The 21,326-nt window shown below is 48.0% G+C and overlaps 1 long non-coding RNA gene across 1 annotated transcript in view; it reads right to left on the minus strand.

Annotated features, from left to right (window-relative positions):
- Positions 1-20,248, minus strand: part of LOC137627662 (uncharacterized) — a 94,495-nt gene extending 74,247 nt beyond the window's left edge. The window contains exon 1 of the long non-coding RNA XR_011041198.1: positions 20,115-20,248. This is a non-coding gene — a long non-coding RNA (uncharacterized lncRNA). The remainder of the gene's footprint in view (positions 1-20,114) is intronic.
- Positions 20,249-21,326: the final 1,078 nt, after the last annotated feature.

The raw sequence follows: 21,326 nt of genomic DNA on the forward strand, positions 1-21,326 counted from the left end.
CTAGTAACTCTGAAGAGCACCAATTGAAATTGCTTCCGATCAAGCAGTTTCTGGGTCACCCTCGTCCTCCAGCATTAGGAGGAACGAGGGCTGCCGCTAAAGGCATGACAAAACTCTTGGTGCATTACCTCCAGATTCTCGGAAAAGATAACCGAGATCAATCTTCAACTATTGATTCTTGATAAACCCTTTCTTTGTGGCGAGACCCGGAAGCCCCAAAGAAGGCAGAAGTTGTCTTGCGGCAACAGGAGACACTCCCCAGCTTCCTAAGGAAAGGTAACTATCTCCGCACCTGCGGGTTGTCTGGGGGTCACGTTCTCTATTGATACATTACCTCCAGGGCAGCCATCACTCTTACTCGACCATCCTCCGGAGGAGAACGAGCAAGCAGTCAAAGAGGAAGTCGCTGATGGTGAAGGAAGTCTGGGTTTCCTCGCCTTCAAGGAAACCCTGAGGGAAAAGAATACCTTAAACCACCTCTTCACCATCTACCAATCTACCTCTCTGGGAGGATGGTTACTCCCAACACTCGATACCGGGAGAGTCCTACAAGCAAAGAGGCTCTGCATGCAGGACAACTCCAAAGTGAGAAAAGTCATAAGGCCAGTTTGTTAACTGGGGAGAGAGAAGGGAATGTCCTCATTCCGAGCCAAAAGCAAAAGTGACAATAGAACACAGGTGTGTGTGTGTGCGAGCAGGGTAGCCGGTACTATTCCCTACTCCCCGCTAACTAGCAGTGGGTAGTTATACCTCACTAAAAGTCTTGTGGCTAATCTTCCAGCTTTGCTGAATGTATATTCCCTAATAAAGACCGAAAGGGTTTATATTCAGGGACAGAACAAACAAAGTTTCTAATGCCGAGGGAACTTGACGTGCTGAGTAAGATCAGGCGGCTGTGTGAGCTTGGGTAAGCCGAGCAAGCTCAGTTAGCCCATTCCTCTTGAAAGGATCTCAGGCCCGAGAGGAGAGGTTCTCTGAAGAGAACTCGCTAGCAACCCCTTTGCTGCTGAGTTGTGGAGAATGCATCACTGAGGGGCACAAGACCTGTTGGAGAGAACACCTCTTCAGAGGCTCAAGGGGGGGGAAGGCTAAGACCGACCCTTGCAGAGGTAGATGCGTGGTTCCGCTGTGTCCAATGAAACAGCGACTCCAAGATCCGTTCTGTAGTGGGGGGAACCTAAAAGCCCCATAGAATGAACAAGTATAGGGATGACTCACCTTCGGTTGTGGGGGCAGCTGCCTCGCTAGGGGAAGAAGCTGGGCCCTCTGAAACTGAGAGTTATCTAGGGGTTAACAATCAACACTCTTTTGAAGAAGACAGAATGAACAGAGGCCATGGCGAAGGAAGGAGACACCAGAGAAATACAGCCTGTAAGTCGTGAATTCCTCTCCGTCAGGGGAAACCCCGAGGGAGGCGAATCCCTTTCGGACTCCTTCTTGCATCACCTACCTACCCTCTCACCCGAGCATACTTTATGTTTACGGTCAGTTCATTGTTCACTTTACTATATAGCTATCGTTGTTCATCTGAAGGAAAAAATATCTCCAAAATAATGACCCTCATGACTGGTATGCGCAACTCATCCATGTACTACTTGCAAGAACAGAGGAGCAATGAAATCATGTTTATGCGCAAGCAAAGCAAGAAATTGTGAAGGAAAGACCATTTGTGGGACTTGATATAAACTGTAGGTAATTTTGATACTTTGATAGAGACTCATGCGGATAGTGTGCTCAGCACATCCAATTATCGCTTGCCCGAACAGAGGAGCAATGAGAACGTCCATTTCCAAGCAAAACGAGCCACCGCAAAGAAAAAAATCTGAGGGATATGATTAAGTCATAGGTAATTATAATATTTAAAATTCACACCACTTACATGAACCACATACTTTTCCAACTGGCTATCTTGTGATAATTATGCATTTCTGACCATTACTACTGCTGCAAATCACTAACTTTTTCTGTGTGTTTTCTAGCCCAAAACCCCAGTTTACCATAACTGTTTTCATATGGGGGAAGGAAAACTCATGAACAGGTGGTTTGCCCAATATTCATGGTCAAAATGGATAAAACACAAGATAAAAAGTAGGAAAAATATATGGTTCATGTATTTGACTTTAAATTAAAGTATAATATATACCCAATATTTTCATAATGAATATACAGTGCAATACAGTATGTAGGCCCACAAGTAGCACTGCATTTACTAGATTCATAATTTTTTTTGCTTACATTTTCTTCATAATGGTTAAACATTGAGACCGGCATGAGGTCGCATAAAATGTTACAACGTGAATTTTACTCAACTATTAATATTTAAGGATGACCGGTGTAGACGGAACATATGTAAGTAGTTGGTTGGTTAAGACTGTCAGTAGTTAAAATGTAAGTAATATATACTGTAGCACAGTATTCCCAATGTAGAAAATAAGTGTTCCTGGGGTATTTATAGGATCTTTGAACTGTTCTGATGTAAATGATTAAGAAAAACATGACAAATTCGTAGATAATTTGTATTTTTCCTAACTATACAAACCTTAGCTATTTACATGGGGTAATTACTTCGGCGTAGCTGAACGAAGAGCCATAAAAGTTTTAACGAGGGTTTCCTACCCCTCCGCTAGTTAGCGGGGGGTAGGGAGGGGTAGCTAGCTACCCCTCCCCCTCACACACACCGGAGAATACTCCACTTTACTTAGAGGTAGGACTTATTTTGGGGGACAGGGCTGGCGGGCACATAACTGTAAATAGCTAAGGTTTGTATAGTTAGTAAAAATACAAATTATCTAAGAATTTGTCATTTGTTCCGTAACTGAAATACAAACCACGCTATTTACATGGGGTGACTTAACCCTTAGGAAGGGTGGTAAGTCCCGGCCATACTGGCTTTGGCTTGCCCGGGGATTCCATATTCGAGCGATCAAATACTCGGACAATAGGGAATCCCTGCTCCTCGCTGGAAGTTGTGAAACTGCCGCGGCCTACGTAAGGTGTGTGTGAAGGTGAAAAGTGACTTGTCCCAGGCAATTGCCCTGGAGTCCCTCAGAAGGAAATCCAGGCTAGGACTCTCCCAATACCACCTCGTCAGGGTATGGGGACATGACAGTATTACACCTAATACTAGGAACACAAGGAAGCATGGTCTACCTGCAGTGGTTTGAGGTCAGCTGTGCAGAGAACCCAGGATGCTTGTTTCTCCATGGTAGGTGAGGATGAAGAAAAGAATAAGGGCCAGACAGATCTTTTCATTCATGCAGACTAACACCAGGTAACAATGCCCTCAACCTTCTGCTACTTGTCCATCAAGGAGCCTGAGGTTTAGACCAGCTGTTGTGAAGCCACCACAGGGCCGATAGAAACGTATCGAGCCTCCTGTGGGTCATGTCTTGCAGGTAAGGGGCTGAGAAGAAGGTCTGATGCTTCAACATCCCCGCTTGTAGGACCTGCGTCACTGAAAGATGCTCCATGAAGGGCAGGGACGTATCTAAGCCCCTGACATCATGGGCTCTAGGGCGATGCGACGGAGAAGGGTCAGGATTCAAGGCAGGGTGTAGCACCCTGCGAATCCGGGCCGAGATGGTACTCCTGGAGACCCTTCTCCTCGTTACCCAGGATCCACGAACGAGACTTTAGCCTGGAGACGAACTGCAACTGTTCTCTGAAGACACCAGCTCGGACTCCCTACCGGCAAGGCAGGAGATGGTCCGAGTCATCTGCTACAGGACGGAGACTCGAACCCTGGAAGGAGTCGAATAGCGGGTCCGGCACTCCCGGATTCTGAGTCTCGGCAACAAACCTGAATGTTGCCTCCCCCTAACCCCCTGAATGGGCGAAGTCGTAAGAGAGACCATGTGACTCGCTTAGCTGAAGATAGGCTAGCAGGAACACGGTCTACCCAGAAAGGTGGTGGTCTGGGGACTTACGTAGTGGTTCGTCAGGGGGTCTCTTTAGAGACTCGAGGACTCGAACCATGTCCCAAGGAGGAGGTCTCACCTTCGACTGAGGGCAGGAGAGGACAAGGCTTTGCATGCGAAGGAAGAGTTCCAGCGGGGGGGAGAAATGTTTGTCCCTAGAGCCAGGAGTCAAGACTTAAGGCTGAGGGATAGCCTTTCACAGTCGAAACTGAAAGGCACATTTATCCCGCAATCCTACTAGGGGCTCCGCTATTGCTGGAAGCGGCATCGTGTGGAGGGATGCCCTCTCCCCGACACCGGCCACAGAAACTCGCTCTATCGCCAGGGAGACTACTGCGGAAGACTTGCGCAGGTGTCCAGGCCTCCTTTTCGCCACTTGTTGCGAAAATCCCCTCTCTTTGAGGAGAGCTGGATGGACTCCCGGCGGGAAGTGGGGCAAGCTACGGAGGCAACACATCAATGGTGTCCCACCGTTGCTGGAAGGCATCCTACCAGAGGGCCTTGGGATCCGTGACCGGGGAGCAGTACAGCGGGAGCTTGCAGCTCAGAGCTGTAGCGAACCGGTCCACCGAGGGAGCCCCACCGAGGCAGGACTTGTAGGCTACTTGAGGATCCAAAGACCACTCGGAATGTGGTGTCCGTGACACACTGCTCAGACTGTCGGCGAGCCCATTCCTTTGCCTGGAATCAAGCGAGTTGCCAAGGAGACCGAGGGGGACTCGGACCATCCCGGTATCTCTACCGCAGGATGGGATGGTTGTACTGAAAAGTACCTCCTTGTCTGGGCCAGAAAACCATCACTGTGGTGTTGTTGATCCTCATAACCACAGAGTAGTCCGCCAGGCTAGGTGGCGCCACTGAAGTGCCAGAAACACGGATTCAGTCTCTAGTAGGACTAGAGAAGGTTCTTCCTGGTTGTGACCACCGGCCTGAGGACCCGTGGATCAGAACGTGGGCCCCCCCCCCCCCTTTTTCTTTGACGCGTCCGAGGACAGCATCAAGGTAGGGGGAAGGACGAGAAGGACCACTCCCTATTGAAGGCCCTCGTCAGCTTCCCACCCCTATGGGTTCGTCTGTACCCGTAGTCCCCTAGGGGTCTCGGCGTCTAGGGAGACGTGCCCCCGACTCCCCCGCGCCCCGAGTCGCCACTGGAAAGAACTCATCCTAGGGCGACTGTGGAAACCAGACGGGCCAGGGAGGAGAGACGTAACAACCTTAGGTTGGAGGGTCTTCTCGTGTGAGGAAAGGTCTCGCGACCTTCCTCTGCCTTGGTACCCTGTCGTCTGAAGGGAAGGCTATGGGAGATAAGAGCCTAAGACCAGGCTCGGTATACCAGACTCTGAAAGGGCTGCGGGGAGGCCTCCTCGAGGACCACCATGATCTTTAGAACTTGGTAAAGTCCGAGGAGCTTGTCCCGATGACGAAGAAGGGATGCCTTCTAGTCTGCCAGGATCGGCCAGTCACCCAGAAAACGGAGTTTCTGGAAGCCGATGCTGAGAGCCTGTGAAGAGATCCGAGAGGAAGTATCGGAGAACTGTTGAGGTGCCGTGGAGAGGCCGAAGCACAGCCCTTGAACTGGTATATCCGTCTTCCAGGCGGACTCCAAAGTACTTCCTTGAAGATGGGTGAACCGGGACCGGAAGTACGAGTCCTACCGGACCAGTGTACACATGAAGACTTGTGGTCTCACCGCAAAGCTGACCGCGTCTGCTGTCGCTATGCTGAACGGAGACTGTTTGACAACCCTGTACAGAGTCGAGAAGGGAAGGAGACGATTACAGAGGCCTCGAAACCCGTTGGCCACCTCTTGGAGGGGGCATCTCTCCGAAATGGACTGAACTTCCGCCCGGAGGGCCCGTCCCCTCACCGATCCCTACCCAGGGAGGAGGGAGGGGCTCGAAACCAACCGGGACTGTTGAAGGAGACAAGCTCGGAGAGCTGGCCCTCGGCCTAGTCTCTGGCGCTCTCCATGTCCTGAGACCAGGGCAAGCTGCACTGGCGTAAGAGCGTCCTTGGGTGAGTAGAACTCGGTCCAGGACCGAAACCTTCCCTAACCGAAGAGGAATCTCTGAGTCTGGGATCCCCTTGAGGTTTCTCCTAAGGGCCAGAACCTGCCAGAACGCAAGTTCCGACCCATGGAGCTGCTGCTCCTGATGGACTGGCAGCAAGGTCTCCCATCCCCGGAGGCTCTTCCTGGGGAGACTCGTAGACATGCCCCAAGGGTCGAATTGGATCCTGTCGGATCCTTACGGAAAACAGGGCCTTAGGATCCCTCCTAGGAGGGAAACAGGACCCCAGCGATGAAGGACGTAAGGCTTCGCCCCCTCCGCACGATAGGACCCTCAGGAAGAGGCGGGGATTCTCCCAATGGAGTGAAGGGGGAGAGGACCGGGTCTTCCGACCCTCCTGGGGATGGGAAGTGCTCATCCACAGGGGAGGGGAGATTAAGTCCGAGGAGGGCTCATCGCCTGCGTAAGGACTCGCGAAGGGACAGCATAGTCCTTGGAGGAGATATCATGCCAGAGATTCCTCTCACCCCCTTCAGGGGGAGAGGAAGCTGCTACTGATTAGTGACCCCAGTCAGAAGGCACAGGCTCATCGCCTGCTTGAACGTTCTGACGACGGCATCCCACCAGGGATGCCGGCCAACCCTTGCACTGACAGAGAGTCCCTCTGGAGGAAAGAGGATCGTTCGATCCTCTGGGGGAGATGACACAAGAGGGTTCGCCCGTAGAGAACCTGAAAAGGGAGAAAAGACCTTTGACCTATCCGGAAACCTCCCCCCCTCCGGAGAGGGCGCTCCTCTGCGCTGCGGGGGAGGGAAACGCAGAGGTGGCCTGACCGCCATAAGCCCTGATGTAAACAGGGCGCGGACGCGTCGGAGAACGGTGCGCCAATCACGCTGACGATCGCGCGAAAAGCACAGATCTGGGTAGCACTTGAACAAAGCATGCGGAGCAGTATAACCGCGCCCGCATGCCCGCGTGCCTGCGTACCCGCGTGAGCATATCGGTGTCCGCGTGAACGATCCTCGCGCTTCCGCGCGTATGCAGATCGCTGGCGCGTGAAAGATCGTGGGCGATAGCGAGGAAAACCATCCCACACGCGAACGATCTTGGCGAAAAAGATCGCCGGTGCTAGCGCCGTCGGCGATTGCGTGTGGGAAACCATCCCACGCGCGGAAGAATAACGCTGACGATCTTCGGCGCTTCCGCGAGTACGAAGATCGTCGGCGCTAGCGCGAGAGAACACCGTAGGACAGTGAGCGGGAGACCATGGTGCCTGCGTGCGTATGATCTCCAACTATGAAAGACGATCGTCGGGGATTCGCGCGAGCACGGACGATCTTCGACGCTCACGGGTTAGCGAAGACTGTCGGCGCTCGCGCGCGAGAGAAGATAGTTGGCGATCACGAGCGGGAAAACCTCTGTGCCCGTGCGCGGACGATCTACGACGATCGCGAGCGGGAAACCGCGCGCAGACGATCCGTGCGATGGATGCGTGAGCCTCAATGGTTGCTCGCGGGAGCCCATCCCGTGAATGGAACGATCTTCGGCGCTTACGCGAACTGTGAAAATCGCCTAGCGCCTGATTCGAAGATCGACGGCTAACGGCCGTCGACGATCTTGCGCGGATGGCTTCGTTGCCGTGCGCGGGAAGCCATCCCGCGCGCAGAACGATCATCGGAGCTTATGCATACTAAGAAGATTGTCGGTGCTTGCGCGCTTAGCGCCGGATCTGAAGATCGCCGGCCAACGGCCGTCGATGATCGCGTGCGGAGAACCGCGCGCGGACGGCCTCGTTGTCGCACGCGGGGAACCATCCCGCGCACAGACCGATCCTCGGCGCTACGCGCACTAAGAAAATCACCAGCGCTTGCGCGCCTAGCGCTGGATCCGAAGATCGCCGGCTAACGACCGTCGCTGGGTTAACAATCTTCGACGATCGCGCGCGGAAAAACCGCGAGCGGAAGGGCCTTGGAGATCGCGCGTGGGAAACCATCCTGTGCGCGGGCGATCTACAGCATTTACGCGTTAGCACGTAACAGAAGATCGTCGGCTAACGATCCTAGACGATCGCGAGATCGCGCGCGGGAAACCATCGCGAGCGGGAAACCATCCCGCACGCGGGCGATCATCAACGCTTACGCGTTGGCGCGTATCAGAAGATCGTCGGCTAACGATCCTCGACGATCGCGGGATCGCGCGCGGGAAATAATCCCGCACGCGGACAGTCTTCAGCGCTTATGCGCGAGTGAAGATCGTAGGCCCCTGTGTAACAGAAGATCGTCGGAAATGGTTGAAGGATCGGCTAACTCGTAGATCAGGAACTGGGATGCGTCCCTAAAAGGGAGGGCATCCCCTGATGAAGATCAGGAGGTCTACTTCAGAGCCGACGATCAACTGAGGGACTGCTAAATACTCCGAGGAGTGGTCTCTGTGGGGTACCTTTCCCCCGAACGGGAGAGGTGTCCTTCGTAGAAGAGACTTAAGAGACACCGTAGGCTGAAACGCTGATGAACGCCAGTGCCCTATCTCAGGAACCCCAACGATGTGCGCAAATGCGCAGGGAACGTTGGTAGCAGCCTAACTGAATACTGGAACAGGGTGTCTCTGAAGGCAGACTCAGGAACAGCAGGAACAGCAGTCGAGCGCTAGCGCGGTAGGGAACGTTGGCGCGCAGGTGATACCTGGCACTAAGGGACTTACTCAAGGTGTGAGAAAGTCTCTCCTGCCCCGAAGGGAGGAGCCCGTTAGATAACGGGGGCGTGGGCACCCAAGGCGCGTCTGCAGTCAGGAACGGATACAGCAGGCAACAGGTACACTGAGGGACAAGAGACCAAGGGTCTAATGTAGTTTGAGTAGCGAGGCCCCGAGGGGATTAGTTGCGAGACCCCGAAGGGTCAACGCAACGAGAAACCAAAGTTTCTCCGTCACTAATCACCGAAGTGTAGAAGTGACTAAAGTTACGAGAGCCCGAGGGAACTGCGTAACTAAAGCTCCGAGACCCCAAAGGGTCAGGGAAAAAGAGAAACCGAAGTTTCCCTGTCACTAAACACCGAAGTGCTAGTGACTGAACAGCAAGCTGTTGACGACAGGAACAAACCTCCGAATAGGAGTCTCTATGAGTGTCCTCTCACGCGAACGGGAGGGGACACCTCGTAGAAGAGACATAAGGAGCAATCCTCCAAGGAGGAGCCCTTAGAGCGGCCTCCCTCGCGAACAAGAGAGGGCCAGACTGATCCTGCAGCTGCTCAGCCCCTTGAGCGTAGCTACAGAAACGATCGCTCAGCCCCGAGAGCATAGTCGCTAGTACCATGGTCTAGCCTTGCAACCGCTCAGCCCCTTGAGCAAGTCACAAGGGCGGCCGCTCAGCCCCAAGAGCATTACCGCCTAAGGACCAAGGAAAGTTAACTAACTACCCTGGAGGCGAACCTCCTTATCATTCTAGGATGCAATGAAGAGCTGGCAGTAGTCACGGGGGATATTCTAAGAGAAGGGAACGCCCCTGACAAATGCAGCGAAGCCGACTCCCCAGGAAAAACAGGACAGCTCTGCTTCGAAGGCACACAACAGGCACGAAGAAACAGCATCATAAACTGGAAAATAAAACAGAATAATTATTAAACAGAAATTCCCCAGGGTGAAACTCCGAAGAGAAACCCCGAGGGAAAGAACATAAGAACGAAAGAAGGTATGTGGCCCCCCTCCCCCACCCGGCATGCCCAGGTGAGGGGGGGACGAAGGTTAACAAAACAGATTTATAACATTATAATTATGCAACTGACTTTTGAATGTTCCAAGGATCACCGACCCCCGAAGGGACGTGAGCCCTGAGCAGAAAAGTTAAAACACAATTATATTCATAAAAATAATTGAAACAAATAAAACGAAATAGCGACTCGGTCCTGAGAGGGTACCGTAGGCGTAGTACAGAGTAAGAGGTGAACGACCTCAAGAGAAGGGCCGGTCTCCACAAAGGCAACCATGGTGGCCTAGGAGAGAAAGGCCGTGATCAAGAAAAGATCGTAGTGGCCTGCAAAGCCGGCGATACTCTCGTAGAACGTACACAACACACACCGCACAACACCGAAAGCAAAGGAAACTTACTATTTTCTATACACCAAAATATACATAAACATCAATAATGTTTAAATATATTAAGTACTGTATAAGAAAAGGTAAGTTAAAAGACAAAACAATAATGGCCATCAAGTGAGGATAGGAGCGGAGACTTCCGATCGCTATCCGAGCCAAAAGTAAAGTGGAGTATTCTCGAGTGTGTGTGAGGGGGAGGGGTAGCTAGCTACCCTTCCCTAACTAGCGGAGGGGTAGGAAACCCTCGTTAAAACTTTTATGGCTCGTCATTCAGCTACGCCGAAGTAATTACCCCATGTAAATAGCGTGGTTTGTATTTCAGTTACGGAACAAATATATTTTAAAATTCTAGACATTTTAAAATTCAAAAACTTATCATTGGAAAACCACATTTTAAATGGGAAACAAACACAAGAATGCCACCAAACATAAGATTCCCCAGCTAACCTAACCTAACCTAGGAGCCATATTCTTACCTACTTACCTACCTGGGGGCTATGCCCTCCCTGTGACCCCCCTTCCACTGACGTATCCATAGCTTACCCTAAGACTAAGCCTCAACCCTGTGTTTGCTTCCCAACCAGCTTCATTCCTGGCAAGGTAACACTAAATCATATTTTGTAAACTGTAAAACTAGCTTCATAGTAACATATTTCTGACCAAGAAAAAAAATATTTGGTATTATTGTACTGTATTATTACAGGGCAATGTAACCTCGGGAAAAAACTACTTTTTTTCTATAGAAAAAGGTCTGCTCTCTTCGAAATTGTCGCTCGTTCCTGTCGCAAATGAATAGTTTCAGAAATATATATATATATATATATATATCTATATCCGCCGATAATGGGGGACCACCAGTGGGTGGGGAAAACATACTGGGGAAACGGTATAACGGTAAAACAAGCCCTTTCTTCGCTATACATTACCTTATTGGATGTATAATAAACCGATGAAAAAATATGCTAATTATCTATATCCTAAACTAATGGCATATTTTTCATTTACTTGTTGACATTTTACTGGTAGGTTTAGTCGCTCTCGTTCGTTCGTTTGTACATAACAGCTTTCGACCTTCTGCGCATAAACTTCTCCCACCTACGCATAAACTCCGCCTCCACCAATAGGATTACTTCTTCTCTTATAACCCCTCCCCATTTTCTACGTCATTTTACCCGCCACATTCAAATATACAACTTCACCCGGTTTATTCTAGTATTTTACTTGATCCAGTACAGCTATACCATTCCTTTTATGTAATACCCACGTATACATAATGCGTTTGACCCTTGAATTAAGTTTCATTATCCGATATCTTATAAAATCACCTCATTTTATATTCCCATTAAATATTATTTATTATACACTACATTTTATCTTGCTATTATTCCTTTATACATTTTGCTATTACCTTGTCACGCCCAGCTTTCATATAAATACTTGCCCTGGACATGTTTCCCATTCTAGTTCATTCATGTTTACTCTCTAGACTCCGTTGTTTTTCCGGTTCATTCATGTTTACTCTCTAGACTCCGTTGTTTTTCCGTTAACCAATCACGAACCCATACGTATGGAAAGTTTGCACAGGAGGTTAATATTTCCCAACCCCCACCTTCCAACAAACCCTTTTCCATGGAAACATTTGTCCAAGTCAGGTCTTTGTTAATTCAAGTGAGGTATTTTATGATGGAAGTTATAGAAACTTGTAACGACTGCAGTATTCTATACTTAAAAGCATTTCGGTGAATTCTTTTATATGTCATTTAATGTGGATAATTTTCTTAAATCTCATAATGTAATAGCCCAACGTTTAAGATACCTAAGACAAAGAAGAAACGGCGACGTGGATATACAGAAGTTAAGATGTCACAGTCACAACACCCCAGTGACCCACAAGTTTCGTCGTCCCAGTCATAAAAGTAAGTCATTAATTTCTTTAATTTTAATGTGTTAGTATTATGTTATTTTTATTAGTAAAATAAATTTTTGAATATACTTACCCGATAATCATGTAGCTGTCAACTCCGTTGCCCGACAGAATTCTACGGGAGGGATACGCCAGCTATCACAATACTAGAAGGGGGTGTACTCACCAGCGCCACCTGTGGCCAGGTACTACAGTACTTCTTGTTGACACCTCCTCAATTTTTCCTCGGTCCACTGGTTCTCTATGGGGAGGAAGGGAGGGTCAATTAAATCATGATTATCGGGTAAGTATATTCAAAAATTTATTTTACTAATAAAAATAACATTTTTCAATATTAAACTTACCCGATAATCATGTAGCTGATTCACACCCAGGGGGGTGGGTGAAAACCAGTGTACAAGATCAAAGGATAGCTAAGTATCCCGTATTTCATATAATCAGTTATCTCAAAATAACAATGAAATAATAAGTACCTGGTAAGGAAGTCGACTTGAACCGTTACTCTGCCTTTTTTTAAGTTCGTCTTCCTTACTGAGCGCAGCGTTCCTCTTAGGAGGCTGAATCAACTCAAAGGTGCTAAAGTATATAGGGCTGCAACCCCTACTAAAGGACCTCTACACAACCTCTAACCCAGGCGCTTCTCAAGAATGAATTGACCACCCGCCAAATCAAAAGGATGCGGAAGGCTTCTTAGCCTACCGTAACAACCATAAAAACAGCAATAAAAGCATTCAAGAGAAAGGTTAAAAAAGGTTATGGGATTAAGGGAATGTAGTGGCTGAGCCCTCACCTACTACTGCACTCGCTGCTATGAATGGTCCCAGGGTGTAGCAGTTCTCGTAAAGAGACTGGACATCTTTAAGATAAAAATGATGCAAACACTGACTTGCTCCTCCAATAGGTTGCATCCATTATGCTCTGCAGAGAACGGTTTTTATTAAAGGCCATCGAAGTAGCTACGGCTCTCACTTCGTGGGTCCTTACCTTCAGCAAAGCAAGGTCTTCCTCCTTTAAGTGAGAATGGGCTTCTCTAATCAGAAGCCTTATATAATACGAAACCCCATTCTTGGACATGGGCCTCGAAGGGTTCTTGATTGCACACCATAAGGCTTCTGATTGTCCTCGAATAGGTTTTGACCTATTAAGATAAAATTTCAGATCTCTGACAGGGCAAAGAACTCTTTCTAGCTCGTTACCTACCATGTTGGAGAGGCTAGGTATCTCAAACGATCTAGGCCAAGGACGTGAAGGAAGTTCATTCTTAGCTAAGAATCCAAGCTGTAAAGAACATGTTGCAGATTCGGATGTGAACCCAATGTTCTTGCTGAAGGCATGAACCTCACTGACTCTCTTAGCTGTTGCAAGGCAGACGAGAAAAAGAGTCTTGAGGGTAAGGTCCTTGAAGGAAGCTGACTGGAGAGGTTCGAACCTAGGTGACATAAAGAACCTTAAGACTACGTCTAGATTCCAGCCTGGAGTGGGTAGACGACGTTCTTTAGTAGTCTCAAAAGACTTAGGATGTCTTGAAGGTCCTTGTTGGAAGAAAGGTCCAAACCTCTGTGGCGGAGAACTGAAGCCAACATACTCCTGTACCCTTTAATCGTAGGAGCTGAAAGGGATCTCTCATTCCTAAGATGTAATAGGAAGTCAGCTATTTGGGTCACAGAGGTATTGGTAGAGGAAACTGCATTGGCTCTACACCAGCTCCGGAAGACTTCCCACTTGGATTGGTAGACTCTACGAGTGGATACCCTCCTTGCTCTGGCAATCGCACTGGCTGCCTCCTTCGAAAAGCCTCTAGCTCTAGCGAATCTTTCGACAGTCTGAAGGCAGTCAGCCGAAGAGCGTGGAGGTTTGGGTGCAACCTGTCTACGTGAGGTTGACGTAGAAGGTCCACTCTTAGAGGGAGAGTCCTGGGGACGTCGACCAGCCATTGTAGTACCTCTGTGAACCATTCTCTTGCAGGCCAAAGGGGAGCAACCAGCGTCAGCCGTGTCCCTTCGTGCGAGATGAACTTCTGAAGGACTTTGTTTATGATCTTGAACGGTGGGAATGCGTAAAGGTCGAGATGGGACCAGTTCAGCAGAAAAGCATCCACATGAACTGCTGCTGGGTCTGGAACTGGGGAACAGTACAAAGGAAGTCTCTTGGTCATGGAGGTGGCAAACAGATCTATTGTCGGCTGACCCCACAAGGTCCAAAGTCTGTTGCACACGCTCTTGTGGAGGGTCCATTCCGTGGGGATGACCTGATCCCTTCTGCTTAGGCGATCTGCTGAGACGTTCATGTTGCCCTGAATGAACCTCGTAACTAGGGTGATGTTTAGACCTCTTGACCAAATGAGGAGGTCCCTTGCTATCTCGTATAGGCTCCTCGAATGGGTCCCTCCTTGCTTGGAGATGTAAGCCAAGGCTGTGGTGTTGTCGGAGTTCACCTCCACCACCTTGCCTAGCAGGAGGGACTTGAAGTTCAATAGGGCTAAATGAACTGCTAGTAGCTCCTTGCAGTTGATGTGGAGCGTTTCCTGTTCCTCGTTCCACGTTCCCGAGCACTCCCGTCCGTTCAAGGTCGCGCCCCAGCCCGAGTCCGATGCATCCGAGAAGAGATGAAGATTGGGGGTCTGAATCGCCAACGATAGGCCCTCTCTGAGAAGGAGATTGGTCTTCCACCACAAGAGAGTGGTCTTCATCTCTTCGGTGACTGGGATAGAGACTGCTTCGAGAGTCAAACCCTTGTCCCAATGAGCTGCAAGATGGAATTGAAGGGGGCGGAGGTGGAGTCTCCCTAGCTCGACGAACAGGGCCAACGATGAAAGGGTCCCTGTGAGACTCATCCACTGTCTCACCGAGCAACTGCTCCTCTTCAGCATGCTCAGGATGCAATCTAGGGCTTGGCTTATCCTTGGGGCCGATGGAAAAGCCCGAAAATCCTGACTCCGAATCTCCATTCCCAGGTACACAATGGATTGGGAGGGAATGAGTTGGGACTTTTCTAGATTGACTAACAGACCCAGTTCTTTGGTCAAGTCTAAAGTCCAGTTGAGACTCTCCAGACAGCGACGACTCGTGGAGGCTCTCAACAGCCAGTCGTCTAAGTAAAGGGAGGCTCTGATGTCCGATAAGTGGAGGAATTTTGCTATATTCCTCATCAGATGCGTAAACACCATAGGAGCTGTGCTTAGGCCAAAACACAGGGCTTGGAATTGGTAGACAACCTTTCCAAAAACGAATCTCAGGAAAGGTTGGGAGTCTGGATGAATAGGAACGTGAAAGTAAGCATCTTTCAGGTCCAACGAGACCATCCAGTCCTCCTGCCTGACCGCTGCTAGGACCGACTTCGTCGTCTCCATCGTGAACGTCTGCTTGGTGACATAAGCATTGAGCGCGCTGACGTCCAGCACCGGTCTCCAACCTCCTGTCTTCTTGGCCACCAGAAAGAGACGGTTGTAGAAGCCCGGGGATTGATGGTCCCGGACTATAACCACTGCCTTCTTCTGTAAAAGGAGCGCCACCTCCTGGTGCAACGCTAGCCTCTTGTCCTTTTCTTTGTAGTTGGGAGAGAGGTTGATGGGAGATGTGGTCAGAGGGGGTTTGCGGCAGAATGGTATCCTGTAACCCTCCCTCAGCCAACTGACAGACTGTGCGTCTGCACCTCTCTTTTCCCAGGCTTGCCAGAAGATCTTGAGTCTGGCGCCTACTGCTGTCTGGAGAGGAGGAGAGTCAGTTTTTGCCTTTAGAAGCCTTGGAACCTTTCCTAGACTTGCTCCTGGAAGAGTCTGGACGGGAGCTTCCACGGCTGGGGGCTCTACCACGAAAGGGCGGAATAAACCTCGTAGCAGGAGTATCAGCCACTGGGGTGCGATAAGTCCTGGGGACTGAGGTAGCAACCTTAGTCTTACGAGCCGATGAGGCCACAAGATCATGGGTGTCCTTTTGTATCAGGGCCGCAGACAAGTCCTTAACAAGCTCTTCAGGAAACAGGAACTTAGAGAGCGGAGCGAAAAGGAGTTGAGACCTTTGACAAGGTGTGAAGCTGGAGGAAAGGAATGAACAAAGCTGCTCCCTTTTCTTAAGCACTCCTGACACAAACATCGAAGCAAGCTCGCCAGATCCATCCCTAATAGCCTTATCCATGCAGGACATTAAGAGCATGGCTGAGTCCTTGTCCGCAGGGGAGGTCTTCTTGCTAAGGGCCCCCAGGCACCAGTCTAGGAAATTGAACATCTCAAATGCTCTAAAAACACCCTTTAGGAAGTGATCAAGATCGGAGAAGGTCCAGCAAACCTTAGAGCGCCTCATTGCTGTTCTACGAGGAGAGTCTACCAAGCTTGAGAAGTCGGCCTGGGCAGAGGCAGGTACTCCCAAGCCTGGTTCCTCTCCTGTGGCATACCAAACGCCCGCTTTGGAAGTGAGCTTAGTCGGAGGAAACATAAAGGAAGTCTTTCCTAGTTGTTGCTTAGACTGCAACCACTCCCCTAAAATTCTTAACGCTCTCTTAGAGGACCTTGCAAAGACGAGCTTAGTATAAGAGGACTTGGCTGGCTGCATGCCCAGCGAAAACTCAGATGGCGGAGAGCGGGGGGTAGCAGAGACAAAATGGTCTGGGTATACCTCTCTGAAAAGAGCCAAGACCTTGCGAAAGTCAATAGGAGGCGGAGAAGACTTGGATTCATCCACGTCTGATGAGGGGTCCAGGTGTGCAGCCTCATCATCAGAAACCTCATCACCAGAGTGTAGCGAAGTGAGAGGTAAGGTATGCTGAACAGCAGAATCTGCACGAGCTGGAGCAAAAACGCTTGTGGTTTCCTCCTCAAGTCTCTGTTGAGGGAACACCTGAGGCTCAGGTTGCAAAGGCTGGTCAAAAGCAGTAGCAGAAGGAAGGCGCATGGGTGGAGGAGGCTGAGTCCTGGCATGAGTGTCTTGCCTCAAGGGTTGCGCTTGCTGTAAGGTGAGCGGATGCGCAGTAGCAAGTTCCTGAGGAACGAGTTGAGGTTCCTGAGGTGTGAGCTGCGAGAGTTGGGGTAGAGGCTGCGCAGAACGCATAACTTGTCTCGCGAGTTGAGGTTCCTGAGGCGCAAGGCTAAGGTGTTGAGGCTCTCGCCTTGAGGAGGGTTGAGATCGCTGCAGCGAGAGCTGAGGTGTCTGCCTCATGGATGGGAGAGGTTGTTGTACCTCAAGAGAGTGTTGCCTCACTGGTGGAACCGCAAGTGGAAGCGGAGGAAGTAAGGTATAAGCTTCCTGTTCCCATTGCTGAGGTTGCCTTAAGGAAGGCGGAGGTAGCTGCACACCACCGGAAACTGGAAACTCAGAACGTGGTAAGGTATCCTGAGGAGCCTCAACATCGTACGCCTGGCAGGCAGGACTGCGGTTAGGCGGAGCGATCGCAGGAGGAGGTGTAACCTTCTCAGCCTGACACTCACGCATCAAGACCGCAAGTTGTGACTGCATGGACTGCAGAAGAGACAACTTGGGGTCGGCAGACACTAAGGTCTGCTGAGGCAAAGCCTTAACAGAAGAGATCTGTTGCGGCAGCACCTTACTCCTCTTAGGAGGAGTGCCTTCAACTGATGACTGCGGCGAGTCAGAGCTGATCCAATGACTGCAGCCAGGTTGTAGAGCTCTTGAGGTTTGGACTCTGCGTTTGAGAGGTCTTGAGACCTGAGTCCAACGTTTCCTCCCTGACAATTCTTCAGCAGACGAGTAAAAGACGGGCTCAATCGTCTGCGGGTGGGAGTGACGGTCTCTGGAAGACACGCCCGCAACCACCGAGGATACTTCTGTGCGCCGATCAAGGCCTGCCGAACCCTTTTGCCCTTCGACATTGCTTCTCCCCTGGGCTTAGGAGCTTGCAAGAGGTCCCGGACTGGGAGGACGACTGGCACGCACAGAAGTACCCTCACGCACCACACTGACACTGACACTAGCACTTGGCACTGCACTGACACTAGCACTCGTCACAGCACTGGCACTATCACCACCCACTGCACTCTTGACCTTAAGTTCCTTGACTTCGGCCATAAGAGACTTATGATCACTAACCACCGACTCCACTTTTCACCTAAAGCCTGAATGGCACGCAAAACAACAGACATATCAGGTTGAGGGCAAATAGTAGGTTCGGGGGTAGCCACTACAGGGGGAGGAAAAGGTAGGGGATCATGAGGTGAGGAAAAAAGTGAAGAGCGAGAAGAACTTCTCCTAACTCTCTCTCTCTCTAACTTGGTTGAATACTTAAGAAATCGGACAAAATCAAGTTCCGAAAGTCCGGCGCATTCCTCACATCGATCTTCCAACTGACAGGGTCTTTCCCTACAGTCAGAACAAGCGGTGTGAGGATCTACCGAGGCCTTCGGAATACGCCTATTACAAGACCTACATCGTCTATGGGGTGGGGCTTGTGAAATGTCAGACATCTTGAATCAAAGAGTTAGCCAAGTGGGGATTCCAAATCAAGCAAAAAGATCGTTAACCATTAATCAGAACTAAATAATAGCTATCTAAGCTAATATAGAAGTTTTCCAGTAAAGCGACAGCCGAAATCTGAGAGAAATACTTCACCAAAAGCCGTGAAAATACTCCAAGATCATAAGCGTATCCCAGAACGTCTTGCCGGAAGCACGACAGAGGAAAAATTGAGGAGGTGTCAACAAGAAGTACTGTAGCACCTGGCCACAGGTGGCGCTGGTGAGTACACCCCCTTCTAGTATTGTGATAGCTGGCGTATCCCTCCCGTAGAATTCTGTCGGGCAACGGAGTTGACAGCTACATGATTATCGGGTAAGTTTAATATTGAAAAACTAGTTTTTTTAGCATGCACAGCTCAACATTACCACTTGCCAGTACATACGAGCTTCATGTTTTATTTTCATGCGAGCAGAGCGAGCCGATGGCGAAACAAGAACCATTATATTTAGTGTTGCTAATATTAACGTAATTATCGTAACATTGCTAATGTTAGCGGAACATTGCTAATGTTATCGGAACATTGCTAATGTTAGCGTAATATGCTAATGTTAGCGTAATATGCTAATGTTACGCTAGCACAACTCAACATTACCGTTTGCCAGTACTTGTGAGTGAAGTGAGACCGAATTGGAACAAGACCCATTGTATTTAAACATATTTACAGAAAATATGTGTTTTCCAGTAGTAGATAACGTGATTCTACCAGTTTTCACCTTTATTTCAACCGCAACAACAACAACCAGTTTGGCTACTTACAGTTAGTCAAACTGGTTGTTCTGTTTGTTTGCGTTTGAAATGAAGTTCAAATTCGGTCAAATCACGTTATTTACGACAGAAAAACATATATTTTCTGTCCGAAATGATAATCTGTAATACAGTAAAACTTAACCACCCCAACCAGGGTATTCCTATATTATATTCGCATTTTGTGATTATTGCAAGGATGTATGGAGATTATTGAGGAAATTCTGATCAAGTTCCAAAATACAGATTCTTTCCTCGGTTTGAGATCCAGCAACGTTACTGAGGTTGGGGTGGTCACAGAGATGGCAAGACTTTTCCCATAGTAATAAGTAAAGAAGGAACCAGTCCCTACGTTAGGTTAGGTTAGGTTAGGTTTGTGACTTCCCTTATTTAATCGTTTTGTGCATTCTCCCTCACAAAAAACAAATTTCCTACTGTGGACCTCTGGGCCTATTATTGTTGTTACTCCTTATGAGAGTCTTATATCTCTAAAACTTCATTTGCAACAGAAATATAATTGAAATTCGTTAAAAAAAAAACACAGAGAAAGGTGTAAATATTATGCTTATATCCGAACTCTAGTGTTGGTTGAAACTGAATTTTACATTTTCTACTCAATTATACGCCAGAGAATAACTCTGTTTAAATGTAGAAACTCTGTGATATTGGAATGTAACAATTAAACCAAATATATTTGCCTATACGTACAGACAAAAAACAAGAAATATTACCAATTCAGTCTAATCTATGGGCAAATTATGTTGCTAATTTCCTATTTCCTATTTTGATTTTATTAAAATAGCTTGATTTTATTATAATAGCTAGCCTATGTGGTACATCTAAAATTTCCATAGTACTGTATTTAGCTTACGCTTCATAGTCACAATCAGTTGGGTGGGACACATTCATTAGCAAAACCTTTTATAATAGTTAATTTTGGATTCCTGCAAGACCAAAATATACTTACAAAGTGCATGATTACGTCGTAGAAATAAAATTTGACACTTCGTTAAGTTACACAATTATATAATAAACATAAATGAATTTACGACGCTGACCATCTCGGAAATTCGATTTCAAGGAATCCGAAGTGCAGCGTTGCCAGTAGGGTTAGTGAAAAATTCCTAAAACTCAATGATAAAAAATCCCCGAAATAACCCCAAAATCCCATTTTCACATATACAGTATATTTTCTTCCGGTCACGTAGAGTTTAGTAATATAGAAATTATTCATTATACTACATATAAGTGCAAACAAATTAATTGCAACAATATAAAGTTTTACTCATCTTTGTTTCTTCTTCATAGAAATTGGTACAGAATTTCCCCAACAGACATCCAAAATCTCCAAATCTAGGGATAAATTCCCATATCTGGCAACACTGGACTGGACTGGACGGAGGGAAATATGAATTACCAAAAGCGCAAATAAAATGACAAATAAATAAATAAATAAATATATAAATAAATAGATTAATAAATAAATAATATTGATAATGATATCATACCAACTTGCTACTAAGGAGGCCTACTTAGCTAATATAACATTACATTTTCGAAATGCTACGATACCGTGGATTTTATTATTAATCGGGATTGCACTACATGGTTTTCTAAATGCTAATATGGAACAGGGCTTTTCTGACAGGACCAGGAATTTGGAAAAAAAAAAAAAAAAACTTCATGCAAAGTAAGTGACCGACCACCACTCACAAAAAAATATTCATTTGAGTATGAGTAACTCCTTGAAATGTCAATTAAAATTCAGCGCATTATCATCTAACCTTGCTTAGATTGAGTAACTATTTCTTGTGGAATTAAATTTTACTGTAAATGGTGACGTGTGTGTGTGTGTGTGTGTGTGTGTGTGTGTGTGTGTGTGTGTGTGTGTGTGTGTGTGTGTGTGTACAATTTGAAAAATACAGAAAGTTCAAGACAGATGATATAGTGTGTGGAAAATGTTCAGGAAATCACGACACCAAGGACTGTAACATAAAATGTATAAACTGCACTAAGTTGAACAAACCAGATGATAATATAGTGAACTCAAGAAATGGCAAAGTCTATGATTTGGAATCGAAATGATTAGCAGACATACAAACAATGGATACTCAGGATGTTATGAACTGTGGCTATGTAAATATTACATTTGTTGGTAATAAAAACAATTGAAATTCGA

Source organism: Palaemon carinicauda, chromosome 35 (assembly GCF_036898095.1).
Source record: "Palaemon carinicauda isolate YSFRI2023 chromosome 35, ASM3689809v2, whole genome shotgun sequence".
Lineage (NCBI taxonomy): Eukaryota > Metazoa > Arthropoda > Malacostraca > Decapoda > Palaemonidae > Palaemon > Palaemon carinicauda.